Source organism: Neovison vison, chromosome 13 (genome assembly GCF_020171115.1).
Source record: "Neovison vison isolate M4711 chromosome 13, ASM_NN_V1, whole genome shotgun sequence".
Taxonomy (NCBI): domain Eukaryota; kingdom Metazoa; phylum Chordata; class Mammalia; order Carnivora; family Mustelidae; genus Neogale; species Neogale vison.
In genome coordinates this window covers 112,638,580-112,665,888 of record NC_058103.1, presented here as the reverse complement: position 1 = coordinate 112,665,888, position 27,309 = coordinate 112,638,580, and the positions used below count along the sequence as shown (strand labels likewise).

The 27,309-nt window shown below is 47.0% G+C and overlaps 1 protein-coding gene across 1 annotated transcript in view; it reads left to right on the top strand.

Moving 5' to 3' along the window:
- THSD4 (thrombospondin type 1 domain containing 4) overlaps positions 1 to 27,309 on the top strand; it is a 568,734-nt gene that overhangs the window by 203,655 nt on the left and 337,770 nt on the right. The window lies entirely within an intron of this gene.

Below are 27,309 nucleotides of genomic sequence, written 5' to 3'. Positions count from 1 at the left end.
ACTTCTTTCTGAGACGACTCTAAAGACTTCACCTTACAGTGCATTGGCCCAAAGTAGGTAGACCAGACATCATTCGGGTTCCACAAATTGTCCCAAGAATGTTTTTATAGTAAACGTATCTGATTCAGAATCCCGTGTTATATTTAGCTGTCCGTGTCTGTGGTCTTCTTCAGTCTGGAACAATTTCTTAGTCTTTTCTTGACTTTCATGACTTTGACATATTTGTAGAGTGCAGGTCCTTTATTTTGTAGAATGGCCCTCAGTTTGGGTCCATCTGATGTTTCCCATGAGAGATTCGGGTTACGCTTTTTTAGCAGGAAAAATCACAGAATCACATACTGCATCCTAACAGGTGACACACGATGTCCATTTCTTCCTTTATTCTGTCATTTCTTTGTATCGGTATAGACATACGGGTTTCTCTTTCACTTAGTGCCTTATGATCCATTACTATCCCTCTTTATTCTGGGGCTCAGATCGTCCCATTTGGATAGCAGTAGCCCTGTGAACCTGGCCCCCATCCTGTTTTCACATGTCTCCATCATGCTTAGAACTCCTTCCTCAGCTTTCTGGCTTAAGATATTGTACTTTTTATTTTTTGTATTTTTTGAGTCCCAACCCTGGAATCAGCCATCAATCATTTTTCGAGGCGACCTGGTTCGTTGTAGTGGAGAATGGTATTTAGAAGCTAAGATCTGGAAAATGGGTATGCCTATTGCCGTTGGGGTATGGCTGCTTTCAGGCCCTCACAGTGGACAGAGCTCAGCTGTAGACACGTGTATTCCCAAGTTTCCATCTATATTCCACTGAAAATCGTGAGTTCACAATCAAATTTAAGTTGCAATCTAACATTATAAGGTTAACTTTTCTCTCTCAGTATTTGTTTTTTTTTTTAACATTTTATTTTATTTATTTATCAGAGAGAGAGAAAGAGAGCATGAGCAAGGGAGGAGGGAGAAAGAGAAGCAGGATCCCCACTGAGCAGGGAGCCTGATGTGGGGCTCTATCCAGGACCCTGAGATTATGACCTGAACCGAAGGCAGAGGCTTAACTGACTGAGCCACGCAGGTGCCTCTCAGCCTAACTTTCCATTCAGATGATCAGTTGGACCCTCCAAACATTTGACAGTCATTTAAGTTAAATAGCCCATCTTCATACCCAGGTGGTAACCACTTTCCTAATTTCTTAGTACTTATTTCTAACACCCTTCTGTCTATCCTCATTGCTCCGACCATCCAGGATTTGTGGTCTGCAACAGAAAATTAATACTGAGAACATCATGGGATTTCTTGGACTTAAAACTGCAATCGTTTTAAAATGAGAGTAATCAGGGCACCTGGGTGGCTCAGTGGGTTAAAGCCTCTGCCTTCAGCTCAGGTCGTGATCCCAGGGTCCTGGGATCGAGCCCCGCATCAGGCTCTCTGCTCAGCGGGGAGCCTGCTCCCCCCCCACCGTCTGCCTCTCTGCCTACTTGTGATCTCTGTCTGTCAAATAAATAAATAAAATCTTAAAAAAAAAAAAGAAAGAAAGAAACTGAGGGTTTCTGGGGGGATAGGGGAGTTGGGAGAGGGAGTTGGGGTTATGGACACTGGGGAGGGTATGTGCTATGGTGAGTGCTGTGAAGTATGTAAACCTGGCGATTCACAGACCTGTACCCCTGGGGCTTATAATAAATTATATGTTTATAAAAAATAAAAAAAATTAAAAACATTTAAAAAAAAAGAAAAGCCATTGAAAGAGCAGTTTGGCCTCTTTCTCTCAATGCTTTAAAAAATAAATAAATAAATGAGAGTAATCAAACTCCTGCTTGTCTGGGCTTTTGAAAAGTTTGCTTTTGGGGGACATTCTGGGGAATTTTGATTCCAGGGTGTCTTTCCAGTTCGTCAGTACCTAACCCCTGTCACAGGGCTTTCTCCTCCAGACTAGTGCTTGTCACACTTAAACATGCAGCAGAACCACATGGAAATGTTATAAAAATGAAGACATTCTGATTCAGTAGGCCCGAGAGTCTGCATTTTAATGAACTCGCATGGGTGCTGGTGTGGCTGGTCTGGGGACCTCATCAACAGGTCCCAGATGTCTGAGATGCCACATCTCAGAATGTCAGCATTCTCCTCCGTTTTCTCTTTGCCCTCCCTGAGAACACCTGCTCACCAAACCTTGATGCCTAGAGGACTGTCTTCAACAGAGATCTGAGCGTCTCTGCTCCACCGATAGCCCTACTCCAGAAAACAGCTTAGAGCTTAGTTCTTGCCGGTGTGCTGAGCTGGGTACAGCTATAGTGGATATAGTCTGTTTGTAGTTACACCTAGGGGCACCTGGGTGGCTCAGTTGGTTGGGCGACTGCCTTCGGCTTGGGTCATGATCCTGGAGTCCCGGGATCAAGTCCGACATCAGGCTCCCTGCTGGTCAGGGAGTCTGCTTCTCCCGCTGACTTCCCTCCTCTCATGCTCTCTCTCTCTCTCATTCTCTCTCTTTCTCTCTCTCTCAAATAAATAAATAAAACCTTAAAAAAAAAAGATATAGTTACACCTAATCGTAATGGCCTTTAAATAACATGTACACTTTCTGCTACAACCTTTTGCTCCAGATTGGTTCCAAAAGATGAATGATTGTTACCACCAAGCTATTTAAAGGAATATGCCACATGTTCTAAGGCTTCATTTTTTAAAAAAGATGTTTATTTGTTTATTTGAAAGCAAGAGAGAGGAGAATCGGGGGGCGGGGCAGAAGGAGAGGGAGAAGCAGATTCCCCACTGAGCAGGGAGCCCGAAGAGGGGCTTGATCCCAAAACCCTGGGATCATGACCCAAGCCAAAGGTAGATGCTTAATTGACTGAGCCACCCAGGCGTCCCCCCATAACTCCATTTTAACAGATGCATATAAATGTTTTGAGTGGCAACGGCATCTTTGCAGTGAGCGCCCAGTCTCTAGAGGTGGTAAGCTCCTTGGAAGGGGAACACAGCTCTAACTTGGATAGGAGGTTTTCCTTTTGTAGTTATGAAATTTGCTTTCCTTTACAGTCCTGTCCTGTATAGCAGTTTCTATGTCCACCCATTCTGGATTTCGGACAGAACTTCTTTTTTCCTGGATCGTTCTTTTCACCTATGAACTCCCATCTGTCCCATCCCCCAGGGCTTTCTAAAATGGTGTCGTAGAGAAGCCGGGACCTTAGAGTCAGGCTAACCTGGGTTCAGGTCCTACGTCAGTGCTTCCGAGTGGTAAGATATTAGACAAAATATTTCACTTCTCTGAACTTCCAGTGTTCTGACTTAAAATGAGGCTGTTCTGACATGTAGTGATTAAATTACATACAGTGTGTCCAAAGGATAACCTGGACATAGACGTGCCCAGGCCAGCCAAGCACCCAGAAATGTTGTTTCCTTTTCTTCACTGGCTTTCTCCTTAGTAACTGACCCCTCCCTTGCTCAGTTCTTTCCTTCTTCATTCAAATGTGCACCTGTCCGCTATCTGGAAAACGCCGAAGATGACCCGTCTCGCTTTTCTAGATGCTGTTCCATTTCCCCACTTCCCTCTGTTGAGAGTTCTCGAAGACATGCCCACTAACTGTTCTCACCCTTCCCTACCCGCGGAGCACCCGCAGTGACCCCAGCCCCGGAGCGCGGGCCCTTTCTTGGCCTTGGCAATCCTCTATCTTCTCTGAGCTGCTCACCTTGGTGAGGGGGCGTGGCCTCTTTTCTTCACCTGCGCCAGCGCCGGTGAAGGTGGACCACAGCCAGCGCTGGCCAAAGACTGTTGTGCGTAGAGAAGGATTGCCGAGAGATGAGTCACAGGGTCAGCTTTTCATTTGGTTTTGCTTTCTCGTGCTTTGGAGAAACAGAACAAGGCTGTGGACGCCTGTGTTTGGAAAAGGATTGGGGTCCTTACTCTGAGAGGCTGCAGGAGCTTTGTACTTGTGGGGAGGTTCAGAGCTTCAGAGCGGGCCCATCGGGGGGAGCAGCTGCTTTCAGGAAGGCATTTAGACAGGAGAGAAAGACAGGGTATGGTCCGTTTCAGCAGGAGCAGGTCTTATAGTCCATTAATTTTAACGTAATGCAAATCGGCTTATGGAAGTGCTGACACTCTCTTACCTAAGACATGAGTAGCCTGATAATTAAATCTCCATCCATGTTTTATTCTAGCACATTAATAGTGTACCTTGCCCAGCTGGTGTGATAGATTTTCAGTCTTCTAATTATATAAATTGCAAAGTGCCAGCAAAAGGGGGAAAAGTGAACGGCAATGCCAAAAACAAGGTGGGGTATATTAAACTTGATCTTCATTATTTTTTTTTTAAGATTTTTTTTTATTCATTTGAGAGAGAGAGAGAACATGAGAGGGGAGAAGGTAAGAGGGAGAAGCAGACTCCTTAAGGAGCAGGGAGCCCAATGCGGGATCTGATCCCAGGACTTGGATCATGACCCGGGCTGAAGGCACCCGCCTAACCAACTGAGCCACCTTGGCGTCCCAGTCTTCATTATTTTTAAACTGAACTTTGTTTTGTCCCTGAGTTTGACCACATTCACTCACTAAAAATATCCTAAAGTTATGCTGTCCCGTGTGTAACAGAGCGGAGATTGGTGTCTGTTTAATATTTCCTTTTGACACCTTGGCTTTGAAGCGTGCATTCTTGGTGGGGAGCCAAGTGTCCTAGAGCTCAGACAGTCATTGGCGCCCGAGCAGAGCCGTGGGACAGAAATGCACCCTTTGCTGGGAATCCGGAGCCCCGAGTTCTGCTTTGGGGCCGACTGACCCATGATGTGACCTTCCCTCTTGGTCTCTGTGCCTTAAGGAACCAAGGCGCCGTAGCTTCTAGTGTGAACATTTTGTGACTTGACTATTTCTTTTTCTTTTCTCATCCCTTAAAATAAAAATCTCCCCTCATAGCCCTTTACACAGCTCTAAAGTTGGATTTCTTCAGTTCCAAAAAACATTAAAACAGTAAGAATGACCATCACGCTTGAGATGATCCTGGAAGATTAGGAGGAGGGCAGGGAAGGTAGGCTGAGGATTGCGGGAAGGGCCAATGGGAAAAAGAACAGAGTCAGCGACAAGGGGATTGCCACCCTAGATTTGGGGAACCTCCTCTTTCTAAGTGCAAAGCATATGGTTATGCTTCCATCATTTTCATTGTATTGAGCCTGTTGGTAATTCAGCTACGGAATACCCCTGGGAGGTTCAGGGGTTTTATTACCTTTAAGCTGATGTGATACCTGAGGCCACTGGGGTCCCTGCATTCAAGGAACATAATCAGACACATCTGTCAACAGGCGCGGTTGGAACAGCTTTGCTGTGAGCACCGGCTGGGGTACCAATTACCTCTGTTGGGGAAATGCTTCCCAAGGCCAGCTGTGGTCCTGGGGTATCAGGTGAGTGTTTGGGGGACCGCTGGGGAGCAGTAGAAGGCCGTGTGTGCGCCGTAGGAAAAAGACCTCGCGTCACGATGAAATGCTGCGTGGTAAATCAATCATGGGACGTGAGCCCTGCAAGAGGCTTTAAGGATCATCTAGCCCCAGTCCGTCTTTTGTGGAGGAGAGCCCCAAAGTCCGCCAGGGAGGGGCAGAGCCAATCCGCGGGGCCTGGTCTGGAGCTGAGCCGTCTGTGTTTCCCGCTGTAACACACTATATATATGTCACTATTACAAAAAAAAAAAAATCCCTTTAGGAAAAGTATAGCTAAGTAAGACAGACATGTACAGTAGGCCCTTAAACTCTGTTGCTTCTGTTGATTGATTTTACCCTCTAAATACTGTTCCCCCCCTTCCGCCCCCGCCTTAAATTATGGATTTTGCGCGTCTTCCAGCCCCACTGCTTTTCCCAGCCATCTGCTCCTTCAGTTCCACCATATACAAAAACGAAACCAGCCTTTTACAACCTCAAAAGGATATTTAGACATTGCTCACATGCACCCTTGCTCTCACAATCGGTGCTGAGGCCGCAGACTGTTTCCAGGATCTTGCCGAGATTCTCCCCAGGGAGTGGAGACGGCATTTTCCCGTTTCCTCTCCCGGGGCTGGGGATGGTTCTCTCCATGGCCACAGGGTACTAGAAACGACAAGGAGGCCAGTCGCCTTTCTGCAGAGCATCTCCCAGCTCCATCCATGCCTTTGCTTCCGTCTCTCCACTCCCTTCCCGGGGCCAGACTGAGTCAGGAGTCGGGACTCGGTTCCTGAACCATGGGAATGGGCCGACTCCTGCCTGCATTCAGGAAGCCCACTACTTTCCGTCATCTGGTCATCTGGCTCTTCCATCTGCCCGTGCTGGTTCTTTTTGAAACTTCTCCATACATTTGTGCGGCTCACTACTAAAAACCCCTTTTCCAAGAATCACGAGATCCCTGTGCTTTTCAAGTCTCCCCTCTCCAGCTTCCACAGGGGCCCGCTTAATTAAACAAAAGAAGAGATTTTCATGCCCATTTCTTTTTGGCAGGTTAGTGATTGGAACGGACTTGATAGTTTCCTGTCCTCTCTTTTTTCGCATCCTTTCCCAACCAAGAACATGTTGAATGTTCATTTGGAAAGGCTGAAACTTTCGGGACCCTTGCGCCTCATGTTACTGTTTTTAGTATGTGGAGTCCTCAGCCAGGTTAAGCTTTGATGATTGGTCCACAAGGTAAACTTCTGACCCAAGGCACATGGCCTGCGTTGATCCGAGTTTAGCGCTGATGGTTGCCAGCCATTCTTTCGGAGAAACAGACGTGTTCTCTCCCTTAGCAATGACTTAGCCTGGGTATAAATTACAGGATGGCCCCGTGACTGAGCCGCAGGCATTACTGTTTCTGCTGGGACAGTTATGACCGGGATTGAAAGGTATGGGTCTTTTAAAATCAGGTAAATTGGAGCATATTTGGACTTAATTAAAGTTTCTAGACACCCTGGGACTTAGGAAAGAGTTTGAGAGAGTTTGTTAGCATAGTGGAGTTCAGTTTCCAAGAGCGAAATGCTGATGGACATCCTCTGGTCTCTTAGGGGTGCACCTGTTGGAAATAGGGTCCCGTCCCCGAGAGCTGACACACCAGGGCAAATACATGAATAATTGCAGCCTAGTATCCTAAGTGCTATGACAGAGACTTAGCCATAGTGCTTTACGGGCTCCAAAAGGAAAATAAATTCCAGCCAGAGTTTGTGTAAAGAGGGAGTCATGGAAAGCTTAACATATAAGCTGGATCTTGATGGAATTTTCCGTATGGACACATTGGTGGATGGGCATCCTAGGAAGAGGGAATAGCATGGGTGAAGGCCCAGAAGTGTGAGAGCTCTGGAAAGTGCTTTTTAGTCTCTGTGGCTGGTCTGGAGTTGAGTAGGTAGGAGGATTAGGACGTGAGGCTATAGAGGTGGGCTGTGGCTGGCTTTCCAAGGACGTTGAAGGCAATAACTCACATTCATTCAACATGTCTCAAGTACCAGACCCTTCGGTGAGTACTCTCTACTTGACACCTTATTTAATGATCACAGCATCTCTACCAGGTCCTTCTAGGGTGAACAGACACATGACATGTGAGGCGGAACCCACGTCTCTCTGTTTCATCCAGGGCTGTCACAGCTAGAACAGTGGGGCGGAAAGGAAGTAAGATCTTCATGTTACACAACATCTTTGATTGGTTTCGGTCCTAGTGCCATTTTTTATAATAAGTAAGACAAGGTGACAGAAATCAGGTGTCTAGTTTCTTATTAGAAAGCACGTAATCTGATCACAAAACAGTCCATGACGTGAGGCAGGTTTCCGTTTGGTTACTAGAGGCAAGTCAGAGCAGATGAGAAAGAACACCTAAACTATGGTTATATTTAAAGAATTAGGGGTGCTTAGGTGGGTCAGTCAGTTAAGCGTCCAACTCTTGATCTCCGCTCAGGTCTTGATTTCAGGGTTGTGAGTTCAAGCCCCACACTGGGCTCCATGCTGGGTGTGGAACCTACTTAAAAAATAAAATAAAGTACTTCAAAGATATTTTCTGTGTCTTTACAGGCTTGGTTCTTAATCTGAGGTCCCTGACCCAGAGGGAGTCATTGATGAGTTCCAGGGGGATCCAGGATGCTCTTTAAATTGTATACTAATTTTTCCTATACTAAAACATTCTTAAGTTAGCTCTATAAAGAATGTCCATGTTTTTATATGATTTCAAAAAGTTCATTGTCCCGAAATAATAGGAACCACTGAATCATAGGTTATCGTTAGAATGTCATGTTCTCACTAGTTCTTCAGTGCCTGGATGATAAAATCCCAGCTTTTTGGGGCAGGAGGCATGGAGCCGAGACTCAGACAAATGTGGATTCAAATCCTGCCTTGGCCATTTGCTGCTTATGTGACCTCAGCTTTAGTGCCCTCCCCGAGAATGTGGAAAATATGAGAGTGGACACTGAGATTCTCACCCATGTAATACAAAGAGGGCAGACGAGGTTGTCAAGTGATTGAGGAGGGAAGGACCTGAGGATGAAACCCTGGGCAGCATCTGTACCCAAGAGGCAACTGAGAAAGGGGGACTGACAAAGGGGACTGAGGAGAGGCCAGTGACCTGGGAGGGAAACCAGGAGCTCAGAGTGCTCTTTGACAAATCTGGCTGGTGACATAAGGACTCAGAAGGTACCTTTGATTTGTCATTTCGATCCCAGATCACACGGCTCCAGAGTATGCTCAGGAAGTAGATGATGAGTTAAAATTCTTCCTTTGTTATTTCAGCATAAATCGACTGAATGCCAGTTGTACACCAGGCAAAGCCCATCGGTGCTACAGAGCTTGGTTCAGGAGGTCTCACCTTTAGAAACTTCAGGCTTTACTGCGATTTCTACCGCTGCCCTTTACACACACAGGGTGAGCCCACCAGACAATAATGTAGGTCTGCTACATGACCTTGAGTGGGCCACATGATCTCTCCAGGCCTAAGGGTCAGAAGCTGGATTATCTGTAAACTTTCCCTAGTCTAAAATGAATCCCACAGCACAGCCCAGTCAAGATGGGGGACGGGGTGCTGGTCAAGAAATGCCTTTCACGTATCAAACTCTGGTTGTGCGTCAAGCATGTCATCTTGGAGGCTGTCCCTCTGCAAACTTCACACTCCTCTGGTTCTTCCTTGCGTTTCCCCTGCCTGTCTGGTGCCCTCCCAGGGAATCCTGTTATTTCCACACGGAAGTATTACAGATATTCTGTAAAACAAAAACAACATTTCCTAAATGCTGGCCTTTTGTTTGGGATGAGTCCTCTTTATGGAGATTTCAATGCCTTGCGACCATAATGTTGCAAATAAGGGTATTCCGGGAGTAAAACCACAAGCCATAAAAGACTGATGGAACCTGCTTCGTGCATGAGGTGAATTTGAATCCTGGCTGCCTCACCCCCAGCTCGCTCACTGAGGAGCTCTTCTCTATTTGAAAATTGGCCTCCAAACCCAGGTGAGACGTGCTTTCCTCCAGCTGGTCTGAAGTTTGCCTCTTTCCTCTGTGCGTGTGTGTGCGTACTCCTAATAGAAGCTCTAAATGAATGTCTGTTGGTATATCGCCCTCTCTGCCCAGAGATTTATTTCTTGTTTTTGTGGCGAGGGTGGACCTACATCCCCGAGTATCACTGGGTTATGTATTTTGCTGTGGTGCCTGGAAGGGAGGGACGGATCACAAGGCAGAGAGGACTGTCATGCGTGGCTCGCTCAGCCCCTCCCATCTGGGAACCTGCTCTTGGGCAGCTAAGCCTGGGCCTTGGGGAGCTGAGTTCACAGAGGCAAGGGCCCAAGGAGGATGCTATTGCTTGACTGAGTCTCTGTCTGCAAGACCCAGGGTCAGGGCATAAGATAGTATTTTCTTCATGTGCCCAAAATGGAGCCTTGACATGAGGCTTTTCGCAGGGTTCTGATGTAGTTCTAACCATCTAACTGTGTCTTCTTCCAAGGAGGCTGGTTGACTACTCTGCAGATAGTGGCTTCTGGGACCCAAACACTTTCTGTGAGCCCCCAGGCCAGAGTGGCCATGCAGTCACTCTCTGTTTGGTCCCCCGTTCCAGCTCTCTCCATCACACCCAGGACAGTCCAACATGTTGGGGGACATTTGTTTCCTTACTGATTTACTGTCTGTCATCCCTCCCACCCTCAATAGGGCATTACTTGGTGAGAGTGGAGACCCACTGACCTCATTCTCTACTAGGTTTCTAGAGCCTTGGCACATAGTAGGTGCTTAATGAAAATGTGTTGAATGGATGAGCAGGAAACTAGAGGGAAGGAAAGAAAGCGGGGGGAGAGGGAGGGAGAGAGGAAGGAGGCTTTAGCAGGAACAGTAATTTTTTTTTTTTTCTAAAGATTTTATTTATTTGACAGAGATCCCAAGTAGGCAGAGAGGCAGGCAGGGAGAGAGAGAGGAGGAAGCAGGCTGCCCCTAGAGCAGAGAGCCGGATGTGGGGCTTGATCCCAGGACCTTGGGATCATGACCTGAGCTGAAGGCAGAGGCCTTAACCCACTGAGCCACCCAGGCGCGCCAGGAACAGTAATTCTTATATGAAGGAGTCAGAGGTGGAAGAGATCCTGGTCGTCAAAGCTCTGGGGTACCCTGCTCCCTTAGTGTTGTTCACGTAATCTGGAGCCCACAATGCTGTCCCAGGCCAGAGAGGAGTCTCCCATCACCGTTCAGCTCTGAGGTGTCTAGAACTGCCCTCTCCTGCTCCCCAAGCTTCTTCTGCCCTCACATCTCCTTCTCTCTAAGGGGAGCTGTGTTCCGAGGACATTAACAGCACTGAACACCCCAAAGCACCAGAAACAGCATGCAGGGAGGCAATCAGGCCTAGCCTAGGGGGGTCCGGAGAGGGGCTGGGGCTGCCCAGCTGAGCCTCTGCTCTCCATCAGGCCAGTATGAGAAAGAACATTGTTCTCAGGCATTTGGGGTCACAAGAGCCCATCCACACCAGCACTCACAGTGCTCTGTGGGTGCGCGGGACGTGGTATCACCTCCTTGTGTGTCCTGTGGCATCTTGGGATGGGTGGAGGGGCTGTTACTTCCTGGCATCCTCCTGCTCATTGTCACACGGCAGGTGGGGAGAAGCAGAGGAGGGTCCTCCCCTCCTGCCTCCTACGCTAGCTGGCTCAGGGCTGCAGTGCCTGGGTCTGGTGGCTGTTGCACGTGGGCCAGGCCTTGTGCTGTGGGACATCTGCACTGCCGTGATGAAGTTGTTGCTGTCCCCACTCCTGTCCCCACTCCGGCTCAACCCGGGAGGCATGCGTTTCCTTGGCTATAGGTCCTACCCACCCCCCCCCCGCCCCCGCCCCGGGTGGGAGCAGATATGCTCCTCCCTGTGTATTTCAGCAGGGTGCCCCGGTGGGATGGCCTGCAGGCCCGCTTCCCGCAGAGGGCTCCGGCTGCATGGCCCAGAGCCACAGGGGCTGCTGCCAGGTCTCCAGAAAGTATCTGAGGCAGCGAGACCATGCAGGGCCCCACGCCCTTGCTCCCTCGCCCCTCCTGGCTCTCAGGCCTGCAGTTTTAATATGGGCGGGGGCTGGGTTGAGTGTCTTGGCCGAATCCAGCCACTGGAGTCCTTTCTGGCACGGGATAGGGCATGCACATCAGGATCACATTCTAGATGCCGGGACAGAGATTTGGGAAGGATAAAGCAACGAGAGTGAGAAAATTAAATGTGGCGAGAAATGGATTTACCCTTTCTGCCGTCTGAAAATAATTGAGTTATGTTATTTTGTAAAATAATCTGTTTTGAGGTTTTTCCTGTTCCCCATCATACTACCAATTGCCTTACTGATTTGAAGGCGGAGGGGGGGGGGCATTCATTTTGGCTCCGTGCTGTGATTCCTACCGAATACCTCAAACTTGGGCCAGGTTCTAAGAGGTGGCTCTGCTGTCTGTTAAGACTGGGAACAATAACCAACCGGCCTGCAGAAGAAGGGGCAGCTGGCTCCTCCCACTTTTCCAGACAAGCGCCCCGCCCCGGTGCCCCTTACCCACTTCCAACTTTCCCCTCCTCTGGGCTTTAAAGGACTTAGTCACATTTGGCCAGAGACCTCCGAGAGGCCTGTCTCTCCTCCTGATGTCTTGTCCGAGTTTTCCTCCCCCTCCTTCTCCTCCCCCTCCTTCTCAGCTTTCCCTTGAATTCTGCCCCTGGCCTCCCCTTGTGGTAGTGTAATGGGGAGTTCCCACGTCAGGGTTGACCTTCCAGTGAGATCTCTTTAGTATCACTCCAGGGAACTTCCGTCACTGAATAACTGGACTGCACTTGTGGAGTGTGATAAGATGGGATTTGGGGCAGCTGTCCCACAGAAATCCCATTGGATAGGTGTCCCTGGAGAAGCAGCTTCACTGCGTGACAGACAAGAATGAGCCTGGGTCTTTCAGGAGCTTCAGCTCTGGAACCAGATTTCATAAAAGGTGTATCTCAGTTCAGTCGCTTATCAGTGGGATGGCCTTGGGCAAAGACGGTACTTTGCCATGCCTCAGTTTGCCCATCCGTGAAATGGGTGCAAAGCCGGTGTTGACCCCTGGTTGCTGGGAGGAGTTGGTGAATTGATAAACGTCATCTCTCTACTTACTCTCTGGGGGCTTGGTGCAAGCTCCTTCGATTCTCGGAGCCTTCCCTGTAAAATGGGTATGATACCAATAGGATTGTCAAGAAGGTTCAGAGAGAATATATGGGAGGACTCCTAGCCTAGGCTTGACACCCAGGGGAAACTCGGTGAGTATGAGTTTCCTTCTTCTCTCCATCACAGCCTGCCTCTGTACGGCCTGTCAGCTCCTGGGGTAGAAGGACCCATTTGATTATGATGGGGCTGGCTGTGTGGGGGCAAGCAGAGCCCTTGTTACGTATTTGAATAGGGTGCAAGTTGCCATAATCTTCAGTGTGAACAGCCAGCAACTCTTCCCACCTCCCCATGTCCCCTTTGCATCTTTTCTGCCATGAGTCAGTCAGACAGTCTCGAGGACCATGGATGTGTCCAAGGTTCAGGTGGGTGGCTCAGAGCTCAGGGGAGATGTGTGAGACTTTCTCCTTGGATGTCATATTCAACATGCCTAAAACTTTCCTGACTCCTTCATGTCACCATTCTCCCATTTACCCTGAGTGAAGACCTGTGGTCACATTACTGAGTGACCTCCCTTTGTCATCTCAGTGGTTTTCCACAGTGACTGTAGGAGGTAGGAACCGTAAGCATCCCATTTTACAGATGAAAAAACCGAGGCTTCATGAGGTTAAGGACCTTGCCGAAGGCCACTCAGTGGTCAGCTAAGCTGGGATGGAAAGCCAGGTGTCTGAGAATCCATCTGCTGCACTCCCCGTCCACTCTCTCATGTCTGCTGGTTTCTTTATGTTTTGGCTATTTCTGGATAGCAACTACTCCAAAACTGAGTGACTTAAAATGACAGTGTATTTTATTGTTGTTGTTGTTGTTATTCATGGTTCTGGGGAGTAATGACACTCTCCTGAGTGATTCTTTTATTTTTTTAAGATTTTATTTTTTTGACAGAGAGAAAGTATGCACAAGCAGGGAGAGTGGCAGAGGGAGAAGGAGAAACAGGCTTCCTGCTGAGCAGGGAGATGCTGGACTCCATCCCAGGACCCCGGGATCATGACTTGAGCTGAAGGTAGATGCTTAACCCACTGAGCCACCCTGGCGCCCCTCTACTGAGTGATTTTTTTGCTTCGTTCCTTCTGTACTCGCATTCAGATGGTGGCTGGAATTGGAATTACCTACAGGCTGCTACACTCATATATTTGGCACCTGGGCTGGGAAGAGCCACAGCCGGTCAGACGTCTCTCCCTCTATGCAGAGAGCTTGGGCTTCCTCACAGCATGGTAGTCCCAGGGGGGTTGGATTTCCTGCAGAGCTGCTGATTTTCCCCAGAGCAAGCTCTGAAGGATCCACTGGAAGCTTCTAGGCTTCTTACCGTCAAGATTTAGGTGTTGCAGACCCTCACTGCCATCATGTTTTATTGGTGTTATTGGTCAAACAAGTTACTAAGGCAAGTCCAGGTTCAATGGGACCCATTATTAGGCTTGATCTCTTGAAAGGGGAAGAAGCATGGTGTACAATGAAGGAAGTGATTGATGATTACCATCTGCATCTGATCATCCCCGAGACCCATCTGTGTTTTTGCTTAAAAAAAATTCCTCTTAGTGATTCTCTTCTGCTGCCACTCCTTGGTAGGCTCCAGTTTTGTTGTGGTTTATTTCTGGTTCAGAACAAGCATCTTCTAACTGGGCTCTGACTCTGCCCAGCTCCTAATCCCTTGCGTATTTTGATACCTCATCAGTTGGCTCTTTCATCCACTGGTTCATGTAGTCGTAGATCCACGTGGGACTTGACAAGCCATCTACTCCTACCCTCTCCTTTTACAGAGGAGGAAACCAAGACCCCAAGAGGGTATATTCAAAATTATATGGCTCACTTTTTTATGGAGTTTCAAGTCAGTCAATGCTTATAAACTGTGTTCCTTAAGCTAGAAAAACAAGGAGAGAGACGACCCAGTTCCTGCCCTTTGAGAAACTACAGTTTGATAGGAGTGATGGATATCTTAGAGATAATTTTATTTATTTATTTATTATTTTAAAAAAGATTTTAATTCATTTGAGAGAGAGAGAGCACAAGCAGGGGAAGCAGCAGGCAGAGGGAGAGGGAGAAGCACACTCCCTGCCAAGCCGGGATGCCAATATTGGGCTCAATCCCAGGACCTCGAGATCATGACTCCAGCCGAAGGCAGATGCCCAACCGTCTGAGCCACCCAGGCGCTCCTTAGAGATCATTTTAATAGAAGTTTGCGCTTGGTCCCATAGGAGTACACAAGAGAGGCCCGTCTTCCGATTTGTGGTTCAGGGAAGATTTCTTGGACAACGTGATCTTGGACTGAGTCTTCCATTCTACAGAAGTTATGTGGGCAAAGAGAGGTAGGAAGCTATTGGGACAGAGGGAATGGCCTGAGAGACAAAGGTAAAGAGGCAGGAGCTAGGGTAGGGGGTGTGATAGAACGTGCTATTTGATATTTCTGGAGCATGAAGAGCCTTGAATGTCCTACTAAGGGGCCACGGCTTGATTCTTTAGGTAATGGGGAGCCACTGAAATGTAAGACCTGCATGCGGCCCTTTAACGTGGTCCATTTATCTGGGAAAGAGTTTAAAAGCTTATTTACTGACTGACTCTCTGCTTTCAGACTCTATCACAGCCAAGCCACTTTGGATGGATTTTAAAGCACAATCCCTGCCACCACCACCCGCCCCCGCAAAAAAGACCAGTAGCCCAAAATTAACTGGACCCAAAATACTTGGTATCCAGTTCTTAGAGATGCAAATGCAAATGCTTTAACTATATGAGAAGATGTTCGGTCCTATTTGTAATAAGGAAAAGGCAATTTTAAACTTTATTAAGATATTCCTTGTTACATCTTAGAGCAGCAAAGATCAGAAAGGCTACTATCACCTGAGGTGGCCGGGGTATAAGCTTCTTCATACATTGCTCGTAGAAGTGTGACTTTGGTACCTTCTCTGTGGAAAATAATGTAGTAATATCTGTCAAAATTATGAACACACATTTTTTTGCCTGCTTCTCTGCCTACAGCTATTTGTATATTTAGAGGAATCAAGAAATGCATATGATTATGTATTGTAATCTTGTTTGTAATTGCAAAGGATTGGAACTATCCAAGTGCCATGGAAAGAAAATTAGTCAAATATACTGTATCTTATCCATACAAAGGAAAGCTAGAAAGTCTTGAAAAAAGATGAGAATTTCTGTATATACCAATCTGGATGGATTACAAAAATGTAAAGTATTGGGTGACTAGAAAATGTAAAAGAAAACAGAAAAATAAATATATATACATATTTGTTCAAGTATATGTAAAATACCCATGGAAGGTGACATAAGAAATTTATATTGTTCTTAACAATTATCTGGGGTACAAAAGTAGGAGGAAAATATTTCATCGCTTAATCCTTTGTACCTTTGAATTTTGAGCCATATGAATCTTATGTTTGTTTTGTTTTTTTTTTTACTCTCCCCAATGTACATAACCCAGCCACCCTATCCCTCCCCTCCCACCCCCCAGCAACCCTCAGTTTGTTTCATGAGATTAAGAGTCTCTTATGGTTTATCTCCCTCCTAATCCCATCTTGCTTCATTTTTTCCCTCCCTCCCCCTCACGACTCCCCTACCCTGCCTCTCAAATTCTTCATATCAGAGAGATCATGTGATAATTGTCTTTCTGTGATTGACTTATTCCACTCACTATAATACCCTCTAGTTCCATCCACATCATTGCAAATGGCAAGGTTTCGTTTCTTTTGATGGCTGCATAGTATTCCATGTGTGTGTGTATATATCCCACATCTTCTTTACCCATTCATCTGTTGATGGACATCTAGGTTCTTTCCATAGTTTGGCTATTGTGGACAGTGCTGCTATAAACATTGGGGTGCATGTGCCCCTTCGGATCACTACATTTGTGTCTTTGCAGTAAATACCCAGTAGTGTGATTGCTGGGTCTTAGGGTAGCTCTATTTTCAACTTTTGAGGAACCTCCATACTGTTTTCCTGAGTGGCTGCACCAGCTTGCATTTCCACCAACAGCATAAGAGGGTTCTCCTTTCTCCGCATCCTCACCAACACCTGTCGTTTCCTCACTTGTTAATTTTAGCCAATGAATCTTATTTTTAAAAAATTAAAAATAAGACAAAACAAAAGCAAGAATTTCAAACAAATAAACCATTACCACTACTGAGAGCTTCTTCAGTTCAGGGGGTAGAATAAATATTCCATGGACCCTCTTCATTTTATAGTCAATTAAGGAGACAGGAAACCCAACCGACTCTTCCCAAATGGGGGGGGGGGGCAGAATAAAAAAGAAAAACTGAAGTGAATGTGACAAAACATTAAAGTAAGTTGAGCTGATTGTGTAAGTATTTCATACTATCTTCCAATATGCTTGAGTCATCCTATATTTCACGATAAAAAAGAAAAGTACAGTAAGTAAATAAATAAGCAAACTAATCATTTACATGACATGGTTTTGGTGTTTATTTTGGAACTATTGAACGCGGTTAGCTCTGTTTTCTTGAATACTGAACACCATTCTCAGGGTCATTGTTTCCACCCTTCACACTTGGGGACCCACTTTATTTTATTGTCCTTTGTCTTCTCACCTATGTGTATTCATGACTTCCTTTCAAAAGATTGTAAACTTTGTCGAGGGTAAAGACTGTATCTAATTCAGAAGTCAGCAGACTTTCTCTCTGAAGGGTCAGATAATAAATATTCTAGGTATTCAGGGCGCCGTCCATCTCTGTGGTGACGGCTCCACTCTGCCACGGTAGCACAAACTCTCTGGAGAATGCATCAGTGAATGGATGTGCCTGTGTTCCAATAAAACTTTATAAAAAGCAGTGCTACACCAGATTGGGCCCAAGGACTATAGCTTGCTATCACCTAATTCACAGTTTTCTAACATTGAATTCATTGCTTTATTGCCTTTCTCTCTTTTCCATTTTCCTGCCTTCCTTTGGGAAAAGGCTGATGTTCCTGGTGTCTGTGTGCATGTGGTTGTGTATATATATATATGTGTGCATTCCTGGTCCCTGTGAAGGGGGAAGTGAGAAAGGAAGGAAGAGAGACACCATGTGTTTCTAGGTTAGTGAGGACTCCAGGCTTTCCTAGAGAGTGGCTCAGGCAGCAGTGGGAAAGGTTAAGGAATAACTTCTTAAGAAAAGGTTAAATCATGACTCTCTTTCAAATATGTGTCAAAGATTTTATTTAGCTCAGTAATTAGTGAGGGAATCAGTATGTTGTTACAACTGTTTCAAAAAGGAGACAGCAGGCACACCAAAAGGCTGTCAAGAGTGCTGAAAGGAATTTGCTCTCCCTGTAAAACTGGCCTCTTGGGGAGCAAGGAGGGCTTATTATTTGCCTTTCCACCGACAAAACTTATTTCCATTACTATCAGTTTTCTACAATTTATAGAGATGCACAATAGCTCAGCTACACACAGTAAAAGGTGCAGACCTATAAAATTAGATGATCCAGAAAAGGTTATTTAACAGTACCTTATTATTCCCTAGAAAAGATACTCAGAAATAGTTTTTTTTTTTTCGCTTTTCAAAGTTTTCCACAATTTTGTGTGATAGAGGTAGCGTTCAGGAAACTCTAGATTATAGAAGGTCTTGAAATCCACGCGAGAGGTTTTCCAGCTCCGACTGATGGGTGACAGCAGCCACAGCAGACTTGTGACCCTCAGAGGAGCAAGGCCAAAGCACAGGAGGAGGGAGGTTCCCCAGCACGGCTCCAGGGGAGGACTGACTTCGGGCCAGCCGTGGTGGGCTGGCGTGGACAATCTTGCGACTGTTGCGGAAGAGGCAGTGTGGTGACAAGGAATCCCACAGGCCTGGAGTTAGAGGGCTGACTCTGAGTCCCAGCCATGGGACTTACCACTCCAGCCATATGGGGCAAGACTGGACCACCTTGTTGACCTGTGGTCAGAGGAACACGATGAACTCTCTGAGAGGCCGTTGTGATAGATGAGAAAGCACACATCTCAGTACTGAACACCTTGCCTGCCACAGTTTGTGGTAACTATTTCCCACCTTCCATGTGGGGCACTCACTGGACACTGTGCCCTTGGGCAGGTTACTTCAGCAATCTGAGTGTTGGTTTCTTTATCGGTGCAAAGTCAGAGAATGAGATCTACCTCACAGAGTTGCTAAGAGAATTGTAGGTAGTATTGCCAGGAAATGTTAGTTTCCCTTTGGAGGTTCAGGAAGGCCTCACAGAGGAGATGGCCACTAAGTCTGGTTTTGATGGATCAGTCAAGTTGGAGTACATCAGCATTTCCAGATTCCTTAAGATTTCCCAGCATGTGGGGTGCCTGGGTGGCTCAGTGGGTTAAAGCTTCTGCCTTTGGCTCAGGTCATGATCCCAGAGTCCTGGGATCGAGCCCCGCATCAGGCTTTCTGCTCAGCCGGGAGCCTGCTTTCTCCTCTCTCTGCCTCCTCTCTGCCTTCTTGTGATCTCTGTCTGTCAAATAAATAAATAAAATCTTTAAAAAAGAAAAAAAGATTTCCCAGCATGATAATTGGTGTTTATATAATTCGGTTTCATTTTATTTATTTTGATCATATCGTTTGGGACTATTCATGTTTTCTTTTTAGTCACGTAGAGTGCTGAGTTTTAAAGCACGTCATGGTAAGGGGCATAGTAAGTGGGAAACAGTATGAGATTGTTTGATGCTTATTTGGTGGTGGGCTATAAATGAAACATTTATTGTGTACATGAATTCATGGTTATTTAAAGCTCTGTTAAGTTGCAGGTTTGGGGGATAGCCCTAATTGCAAATATTTTGACCTATTTGTTCCACCTAAACAGTGTAGTATCTTGGGAATTCTATTATTTTGACACTTATCCCTCAGATTTTCTCTTTACCCCCAAATAGTACAAAAACCATTTATAAGATCATCGGAAATGATGCTCACTTTATGTGTAGTTCGTGAAATTGTTTCTGTGAGTGTGTGTATGTATGTATGCGTACACACGTGCCCATACACAAGGGTGGGGCAGTGAGGGAGCCCACCCACCATGGCCCACTTTGTGTAGCGACATAAGGAATTTTCACAAGGATTTCCAGGTGGAGCAGAAAAAGCTTCAGCTTTTTTGTAGCTTGCCCTCCTCCTCATCAGTCTCCCATACTTTCCTGTTGTTAGTATAATGGTAACAGGGCCACCAAAATGGTGGTCCCAGCAGGACTCCAGAGCAAGAACCCTAACTCCAGGGTACCCTCTCTACTCCATCAAGCTCTCTTTCTGCCTGGGATCCTTACCCTACTTCCTTTAGCTGTGGTTGCCCTAACTCTCCACCTTCCATTCTTGTAAGTCTCCCAGAATCCTTCTTCTACCATGTTTCCCTCTCTCTCAGTGATCACCTTCAACCAACAACCCACTGATATGCTATAGAGATAGAGGGGAGCCAGGAGCGGGACAAGGAAGGGATTTTATAAAAGGAAAGGGGGTCTCGTTTGCTCTTTAGCTTCCTGTGGAACCCTCGATGTCATAGCAACCCAAAATGGTCCTCGCTGGCATGCAGATATAGCTTATAAGTGCAACCAGCAAGTTGACCAGAAGACTCCATGGGATGTAATGGCAGGCAACTGTTTTCTCTCTCTCCCTGTCCTTCTTAAAGGAGCTCAGCAGTAGAAGTTCTTCCACTGCCCTTGGTTGAAAATACGGAAGGTCCCAAGACTTTTCTGATCACTCTCAAGTAATAGGAATTCCTAGGATGCCTGGAAGTTGACTACACAGTCTCAATTCAGGTATTTAAACTGTTTAGTCCAGGTAGTCATCAAAATTTCTGACTTTGCTTTAGAGTTACACCTGTTCCCCTCTCCAAGCCTGAGCCCCCTGCAAGTGAGAAGAGCCAGGCTTCCTCTTTGCTCTCCTCTCACACATCCTCCCTTGCATGCTTGACCAGGGTTTCTGACTCCTCTGGGTAGAGAAACGAGGAGGAGGAAAAGGCAGGGAAGCTCTTACTCAACAAATTTTGTAATAAGATGTCTTCTCAGGGTGGACCTGGAAGGTCTGTAGGGCTGACTCCTCCTCTCATGGACTTTTTCTGGGTTCTTCTGAGATCCTTACTGTGAATACTGACCAATAGGTCCCCTGATGCACGATGCGTTTTCCTTTAGCTAGCTGTCCCCTCCTTAGCTGTTTTTCTTAGTGGTCCCCTCTGTATAGACCTTTCCCTTTCCCTTTCCCTTTCTCTTTCCCTTTCCCTTTCTCTTTCCTTTCCTTTTCCTTTCCTTCTTTCCTTCCTTCCTTCCTTCAGAGAGAGTGCAAGCTTGTGAGGGGCGGGGGGCGAGGGAAAGAGAGAGAATCTCAAGTTGACTCCACGCACAGCACATGCGGCTCAATCTCATGTCCCTAAGACCGTGAACTAAACTGAAATCAAGAGTCAGACACAAACTAATGAGTCACCCAGGCTCCCCTATACGGACTTTGTGGTTGGGGTTGTGTCACCTTCCCATGGAGTCCTCTTAGGTGGGATTTAGAATAGATCCGGGGTCACCTGGGTCACTCAGCCCATTGAGCATCAACTCTTAATCTCAGCTTGGGTCTTGATCTCAAGGTCATGAGTTCAAGTCCCGCATTGGACTCCACGCTGGGCATGAAGTCTACTTAAACAACAACAACAACAACAACAACAACATAAAATAAAGTAGATCCGACTGATGCTCTCTGCAACTTGCCTTCTTGTCTCACAGGAGAAGCACTCACAGATCATCTCTCCTGACAGTCTCCGGGGGAACAGTGCCCAACAGACACCTCTCCTACCATTAGAGCATCGAATCTTTCAGATTTCTCAGGCAGGAATTAGACCCAGTGCCCTGCATCCAGTGATTATAAGGAGATCAAATACAGCCCTCCACTGAAACTCCTTTCTCTTCACCTGAGGGAAAGTGCCCTCCCCTTTCCTGAGGAGGGGGAAATGCAGACACAGCTCTCTGCAAAGAAATTCCCTTTGTAACTCCATTTTCTCACAACTATGCTGTCCTCACTGTGCATCTGGGATTCAAGAATCACGTAATGAGTTTTGGCATTTCAGCTTTGAAATTTTTGTGTGAGAGCCTCTTCAAAATAGACCATTCACTACTTTCACATCTTAGCTGAAAAGGAGACAAGAACTGCCCCATTTTAATATCCAGTTACACAAGCTTGGTCTTAATGCTGTTATCACATTGGTTGAACACTCACTCTAGGCTAGACCTTTTTCTTGTTATCTCTCAATCCTTGCAACAACCTCCTTTTAGAAAGAAGGAAATTGATACGTGATAGGACATAATCCAAAAGTGTTCAGGTAGAATATTAGGACAGGGATTGGGAACAATTCTTTGAAATAGTTTATAATTTCAGTTTGATGGCCGCTTTAGTCAAAGAGTTATTTAAAGGAAGATAACTTTCAAGTGGATAGATTACAAAAGAATTCTTTTACTATTGATTACCTAGTGTTACTGTTTGATTTTTTTGGTCAGAAAGATAACCCTGAATGTGTTCCAACTTTTAGAACATAGTGAGGTTTGTATGGTGACCTAATACATGGGCAGTTTTAGTAACTGTTCCGTGAATATTTGAAGACAAATGTGTTTGCTTTTTTATGGTTGGATGCAAAGTTCTGTGGCTTTCTCTCAGTTTGGACTTCCCCTGGCTCCTAGGTCACAGTCTTAACCATGGGGGAGACCACAAGCTGAAACAAAGACTTTCAGGAGGTGCTTACCACCAAACTAGCAAGTCATCATTGAAAATGTTTGCATACCTGGGGCACCTGGGTGGCTCAGTGGGTTAAAGCCTCTGCCTTCGCCTTGGGTCATGATCTCGGGGTCCTGGGATCGAGCCCCGCATTGGGCTTTCTGCTCAACAGGGAATTTGCTCCTCCGGCCCCCCTGCCACCACACCCCCCCACCCCCCGGCCTGCCTCTCTGCCTCCTTGTGATCTCTGTCCTTCAAATAAATAAATAAAATATTTAAAAAAGAAAAGAAAATGTTTGCATGCCTGAAACTCAACTACATTTTTGTTACTGCATTCTCAGCCAAGCAGGAAGTCTTTTCTAGATCCCTAAGATCTGGTGGGGAGTTTTTCCCCCACTTCTAATACCGTTTTGTATACGAGGTAGGACCTATAGGTTCTTGGCCTATCTCTGCCACCAACTTGCCTCCCTTGGAAGTATAGGGGTCGAGGCAGCTGTTCTCATCGTCTGTTCTGCTTCTGGAAGTCTGAGACTTTGCAAGGTGGGCCTCTGACTTTCCTGCCTGAAAGAGGGCGTTCCCATTAAGAGTGAACGTTTCTTGGAGAAAGTGTTGTTCACATGCAAATGCTGTACACTGGTCCCTGGGAATTACAAAATCATTTTTTTATTTAAAAATATATTTTTTAAGATTTTTGTTTATTTATTTGACAGAGAGAGAAAGAACATAAGTAGGGGATCTGCAGGCAGAGGGAGAGAGAGAAGCAGTCTCCCTGCTGAGCTGATCCCAAGATCCCAGGATCATGATGCGAGCCAAAGGCAGACGCCCAACTGACTGAGCCTCCCAGATGCCCGAAAAATCATTATTTTTAAAACACTGGAACTGCTGGTCCATAATCAGTTGTTAAAAAAAAAAAAAAAAAATTAAAACCGAAGAACAAAAAACAAAGGTAACCCTTTCCTTAGTAAGTGATATGAACTAGACTGAGTTCAAGGACGGACGAGGTCAGGGTAGACCTGGAAGGGTAGGCACAAGGCTGGCTTGTGTTCTCTTTGTCTGGAACAACTCCACACGGGCTGGGGGATGTGTGTACTCCCAGAAGGTGATGCAAACACTTGCTTCCGGCACTCACTGTGGCACTTTCTCTTGACGTCCTTGACTGTGGGCTGTGCAAAGCTCTCAGAGAGGAGGAGCAGAGGGAACATAAGTAACTCCTGAGAGGAGACTTGGTTTATTTTCTGTAACTCAAATGCACCACTGAGTCAGTAGCTTCATTATTTCATTCATTTCCCATCTGTGGACCATTCAGTACATGTCAGGTTGTGCTGTCTTCTATGGAGACAAGGCTGAATAAGAGACAAGACGGGCCAGTGGATATTTGTCACTTCTTATCGCACCTCCAGTGAGACATGAGCTAACCACATCCTAAATACAGATAAATGGGTGTGGTAAGAGAGGAAGTGTGATAGGAGAATGTCCCTCTAAGTTTCCAAATCAAAATGTGCTTCTCTGGGGAAGGAGTCGTGGTGTACCAATTCAGCCGTCAGAAAATGCTGCCTTGACCTCATCAGAGCGCTGGGCCTCCCTCCAGCTTCCTCAGAGGCTGCATCAGGGAACGAGTCTGGAGGGTGAGCAATGGCCCTGACCCTCAAACTTTGAATTCTAGGAAAGAGGTTGCTTGGAGGAATGAGCTCAGCCTAATCACTTGAAATTAGGGCTGCAGAGGAAAACGCCCAATCTGTGTTTATGAACGTACAAAACAGTTTGCTAGACACAGCTATTACTCAAGCAGGAGACTGTTCACAGATGGTGGCTTGGGCTGGGGGGTTGCTGGCTGGGTGCTGCAGAGGCTACGACCATGGGGCCATTAATCACCGGCTGCTCCGCACAGGCCAGCATCCCAGGCAGTGGTGGGGCTTATTGGCGGGGCTGGATGGTGAATCCCGTCTTGCAGGTAATTAGAGAAATGCTCACAGCCACAGAAATCACGGAAAATCCATGGCAGGGGGTGGGCAGTAGTTTCGGGCCAAACCCACTTGGCTTCACGTTCCCCTCTTCTCCTCTCCTACACCTTCCTAAATACAGAACTCTTCCAGCCCGTTGCCAATGGATGCCTCCAGTCAGGAAATAAAAATGTCCTTGTCGACTGGAGAGCAAGCACCTGAGGAATGCCTGTGTAGATTAAAGGTGATCTCTTTGTCCCTGTATAGATGTGGAGATATGAGAGAAATGGAGAATTGTGGGTGTGTGTGTATGGGTGGGTGTACAGACATGTGTGTACAAGATAAACAACCCAAGGCAGCAAGTACATTTTCTCTCCCTCTTCCCAGCCACCTTCTCCTTACCCTTCAGGCCCCAGCTCAGCTTGTGCCTTCCTCTGAGCAGTCTGCTCTGACCTTCCAGGCTCAATGGGTGAGGTCCCCCGGCTGGGCACCCCGACAGCCGCCTGTGCTTCCCCCCACCACCACGGCACTCCCCACACTGAACGAGAGTGTAGACTTGTCCTGAGTCACTCCCAGCAGAGAATGCATGGCAACCGACAGATCCTATAAACAGTGTTGATGATGTTCTCTGAGATTAGAGCTGGAAGAGGGCCTTTGAAGCCAAGGAGAAAGGGTTCCAGCTGGCCCCGAGGGACAAGCCCAAACCTCTTAGATCAGAGACTCAAGGTGGGACCTGGCAATCTGGGTCTCAGTAAACCCTCCAGATGATTATGGGGCACATCCAGTTCTGAGAACTACTGACCTTGTGACTGTGATAACATTATCATTGACATCTGTGAGCTCTCACACAGATTTGGCCCTACCTTTCAAGCTGGGACCAGGCATGATGAATAGAATTTGTTTATGTGCTACTGTCCATTGATGAGCAGTGGCTCTCTGGAGATCTTCTATGAAGGATTCTGAGGCTATGGCTGTGCCTGGGGTGATGAGTTGTCGTAATTGGTTAGTGATGTCTGCGGTAGGTGCCGAGGAAGGAGTTTTCACGCTCCTTGTATCTGGCATCTCTGATCTGGAGCCATTTCTGAATTTACATAGCACATGATGAAGGTAGTGCTTAGGGCTGGCAGTTTGCCTACGGGCTCTGACCTTCATACTCTGGTTTTCCAGGACCCAGCCTCCTTCCTTATGGCCCACTGTGGGTGTCCTGCCCCTGGATACTAGTGTCTCCATGGTTGGGGCTTCAGTACCATTCACTGGACCTCCTCCATACTGCCCGGCACCCTTTTGGTCTTGATTAATGGCCTGCCCTGTTACTAACCAGACCCCTCATTTTGAATGGGGACCTTTTTTTCTAGCTGTCCTCCAGTCTTCCTTGGCTGCGTCAGACTGTTCCAGTTTTTCCCTGAGACACACACAATTCTGGTATACACTGAGAAAAACAGATCTTTCCCCTTTGCTCCCATTTGCAAACTCATCTCTCAGTTTCAGCCAGCTGAGATCCAAAAACTGAGTCCTGGCTGTCTCTGCACGTGGATCCACATATCCAAGGATGGGATTCCAGGTGGTGACACCAGGACAGACTGAGGCTCAGAGGTCAGAATGTAAAAATAGGATCGGGTTCCATGAGGAGACCATTCTGGCTGGGTTAAGAACCCATGCGAAGGCACACTGGATAGAAACACTGGCAAACAGGTGGGAAGATCAGATTGCGGAAGGTCTTAACCCCCCAGCTCTGGAGCTGGGCTCGGGATTGGGTGAGGTAGTGACACTTCCTCGTGGAGTTGCAAGTGTTCTGATGGCCGTGTTGCGGGGTGCGGCGGTGGCGGGGGGTATTCGCCATGGCACCGTGGTGGGAGTGCAAGGAAGCTGACCTATGAAAACACTGCTGGAGACACTCCTGATGGGGAGTCCCCTGAGGGTGACGGCTGACTTCATGTAGGGGGAAAGGGACAGAGAAGAGCCAAAGGTGACCATGCTTTAAAGCTATGTGACTATGTGACTAGAATAACAACGGCCCCGGTCCCGACATATGGGGAAAGTCCAAAATGCAGAGGGAGTTTGAGGCGAAAGTATGACACCCCAGTGGGGATTCTGGGTGGGCAGATGCTGAGCTGGAACTGAAGGTAGGGTACAGGTAGGGGTGAACAGGAATGTGGGTGTTCCCTCTCCCAGGAGACTGGCGAAAAGAGGAGAGTAGAAAAGGAGCTTTGGACTCTGAGGCATGCTTCTCGGAGAATGCCTGTCTTGGGGTGAAGGGGGGAGAACCAGGGAATGAACAGCAGAGCAAGCAGGAGATGGCTGGGGCAGGGTCACCTGTGGACAAGGGGGCACCTTAAGAGGAGGACACAATGAACTTACCTTTTATTCCCTTGCCAGCCCTGGCCGCTGTCAGGTTTGTAGTCTGTGAGAGGCAGCTGAAGCCCACGGCTTCCCAGCCTGCGTACCGTACAGAAGCCCAAGAAAGAATTGTTGAGACGTCTTTGGTGCGGAATGGTGGTTTATTAAAGCACGGGGACTCAGGACCCATGGGCAGAAGGAGCTGCTGCCGTGGAGCGGTGAGGGGTGGTGGATTATATACTACAGGGTTGGGGAAGTGAAGGAAAAAAGGGAGGTTTAGAGTAAGAGCTTTGGTATTTTAAAGGCCACTCCCAGGATACTGGAGGCCTTGCCATTGTCAAGTTAAGGTTGCTTTTCCCCCCTAGCAGGGCATTAACGAGAAGAGAGTTGGGAGCTTCCTGGAGGAATGTCACACTCTGCCCCCTTCAAGTATCTGCCAGTGTGCTGCAGGTTGTAAGAACGTTTAACTGGATCGACATTTCCTCCTGGAAGCTAGGTCATTGATAGAAACGCTTTGTGCTTGTAAATTACTCTGGCGTTTGTAAACTGAGGGAGACTCAGGTCTTGAGGGAATGTGATCTCTACCAAGTTAACTATTTGTTTCCTTCACTTTAGAGTGCAAAAGGAATGTCACAGATACCTCATCCGGGGGAGGAGGAGGGAGGAGGTTGTGGGGTGTCAGCTTCTGCTCTGTCTCTGGCTTGCCTTCTGCTTCCTCCTCAAAATGACAGTTAAGAAGTTGTGTGTGTCCAGTACGCGCTCGTGTTTCCTGGGGCTGTTCCCTGGATGGCTGCCTGGCGGAGGAGGACTGAGGACCCAGGTCCTGAGAAGGAAGAACCTGGCAGATG